At 33.8% G+C, this 2,894-nt stretch overlaps 1 protein-coding gene across 5 annotated transcripts in view; it reads right to left on the reverse strand.

Annotated features, from left to right (window-relative positions):
- Nucleotides 1–2,894, reverse strand: part of LOC106878778 (uncharacterized) — a 195,476-nt gene that overhangs the window by 85,132 nt on the left and 107,450 nt on the right. The gene's annotated exons all lie outside the window — the stretch shown is intronic.

The following is a 2,894-nucleotide window of genomic DNA, read 5'->3' on the forward strand; positions in this document are numbered from 1 at the left end:
TCATGGAGTGGCCAGGTCTATTAAATTGATCCCTGAGTACATGCCTAGGAAAGCATAGGAATTATACACTGCAAAGTATTTATTGATTACCCTACCACCACCGCCGCTGCCGCTGCAGCCACCGCCACCCCACCCCCACCACTATCTCTACAACTACTACTACTACTACTGTTGCTGCTGCTGCCACTGCTGCTGCTGATTTTTATAATAATGACATAAATAATTCAAGTAGAATTTGAACAAAATACCAAAAAGTGAAAGTATATCAAATTGCCTCTCTGTTGTCAATCTTAAGACAATGGTAACAATAACAACAACAGCAACAAAAGCTAAACAGAAGATTGCAAGCTTTCAAAATGCTTGCACAAATATTTTGGCCTAAAAACATGCCAGTATGAACTTGGCACTAAAACAATTTGCAATGATATATATACAAGGGATGTCCTGCAGTGGTTATGTAGGACTCAAGGGTCAATACCATTGTTTTTTTCCAAAGTCAACATTGTATTCAACCCTATGGGTATGGACAAGATTTTGGCCAGGGCTACTCTCACTTATTAAGAGTGGATCCACCATTAATCATTTAACTAGTGAACATCATCATCATCATCATCATCATCATTTAGAATCCATTTTCCATGCTAGCATGGGTAAGATGGTTTGAGTGGAGTCAGGAAGCTGAAGAGCTACACTGGGCTTCAGTGTTTTGGTGCCTGATTTCTGTGGCTGGATACCCTTATTAATGCCAACCATTGCACAGAGTGTACTGGGTGTCTTTTATGCATCACCAGCCAAGGTGTGTTTTACATGTCACTGGCACAGTTGCCTCCAATGTATCACCGGCACAAGTGCCTTTCACATGCCACCAGCATAGGCCACAACTACAATTTCACAATAAATATTAGATAGAAATAATAGTTTCATGGAGTTGAGGTTGAATTGTCCAAACCTGTTGAAACCCTCTTGTTATGGGATGAGGTTAGGGGTGAACCCCACAGTCTCTGAAATTAATAGTAAAGTTAACCCCTTAACTGGATGTGATCTTAGAAACCACACACAATGGCAACTCACACTTAGAGTTGACTTTTTACAAATCAAAATCAAATAGATTGAGTCCAAAATCAATAGATTAAAAAATCTTGTGATGATGATAACTATCAACACTTTCCTATGATGTCTGGCAAAACAAAAAAAAATTTTTTATTTTCTATTGTCATATTCTGTTATTAATGAAATAAAACTAGAAGTTAAGCAGTTATAATGTACAATTATGCTCATTTATGAAAGAGTAAAAACAGCCAACGAAAAGCAAGTTGAAAATGAAAATAAGCTAGTCATTGTACTATTGTTATTATGTCAAAAATAATGGGAAATCAGGAAATTAAGAATCTAGTTTGTATAGAAACACACTCACTTACACACACATATGTGTCCACTCATTTGCACATAATAAGTAGGGAAAATATGGTTTGTATTTGAAACAAGTTATTTCAGTACAAATTTGATGCTAAGATAAATGGAATAAAATAGTAAAAAAATGAAATGTAATAATAAAACATGGACAGAAGCAAAAAAGAAAAAAAAACAATATTAAAGAGAAAAAATAAAAATATAAAGAAACTTTTTAAACAAAATTATTAACCAATAACAACTGCAAGGTTAAAATACTAAATAACTAACCACAGGATAATGAATATAACACTCACTAAAGCCGATGTGGTGTTGCTGTTGTTTTTTCAGCCTTAGGCCAGCTCTGATTGGCATTACGACGTTCACTAATACTAGTATAAAAATTATAAACAGATAAAATCGACTTATACCCATGAATAAATATCTACTGCATTTGCATCTAGAGTTGGTAGCAAGGGCTGCAACCTACAAGTGAGTCACTGGGATGTTCTTTATGGGCCTCAGACCTTTTCTAAACATTTTTTGGATTCAATGTTTTTGTGGTCCACTAAGCAATTAGAACTAAAGAGATAGGTGGGGATATTTTTACATGTAAGAAATAACATACAGGAAAGCCAAAGGAAAATGCAAAATAAATCAAAAGTGGGCCACTACTGATCTCTGGTTTAAATTTTCCTCCAAAATGGCTCACTCTAGATATCTCTGTTTTTGCTTATTGTTTCCACTAAACACTAATGAAAACTCAAAAATTAGATTCTTCTTAACATTAAATCTGTTTTCTATTATTCATCTACTAACAAATTATTCCACCTTTTTTAAAATTATTTTCAGCAATTATATTTATATTTTACTAAATATGTGACCATACCAATTAATTCTCAATTTTTCAATAATACATAAGCAAATATGATATACACACACTACATATAAGACCCCCTTTGGTCATGAGATTGTACCTAGAAAGTTACCCTGCAAGGCAGAAGTCTGGGCAAGGTTGTTTATGGAAGACCAGCAGTCACCCAGGCATTACGTCGTTTTATCTAAACTGGAATGTATATCTTCCACATTCATATTTGAATTTTTTACGTTTCAATAATTTTCTTTGTTTTTATTCATTCTCGAATTTGATGGGCAAGACAGCTGACACAAAAGATCTCTAGTGCGATTTTTTTTATTGATGTACCTGAAGAAACCTAGAACGACGGGTCAAAACATACGTTGTACCTAATAAAAGTCTGACATGAAATCCATCTCCTACTTTTATTAATAATGTTACCCTAACTGCCACTATGAAATTCCTGAAGTAAATCTATGGATGACAACCGGTAGCCTAAACCAGGCCAGTGCTCTACTCCACCTTTAATCTAATTATACATATTTGTATAATTTTTCTATTATTATACACACACACACACACACACACATACATACATACATACATACATATATATATATATATATATATATATATATATATATATATA

This window comes from Octopus bimaculoides, chromosome 15 (genome assembly GCF_001194135.2).
Source record: "Octopus bimaculoides isolate UCB-OBI-ISO-001 chromosome 15, ASM119413v2, whole genome shotgun sequence".
Taxonomy (NCBI): domain Eukaryota; kingdom Metazoa; phylum Mollusca; class Cephalopoda; order Octopoda; family Octopodidae; genus Octopus; species Octopus bimaculoides.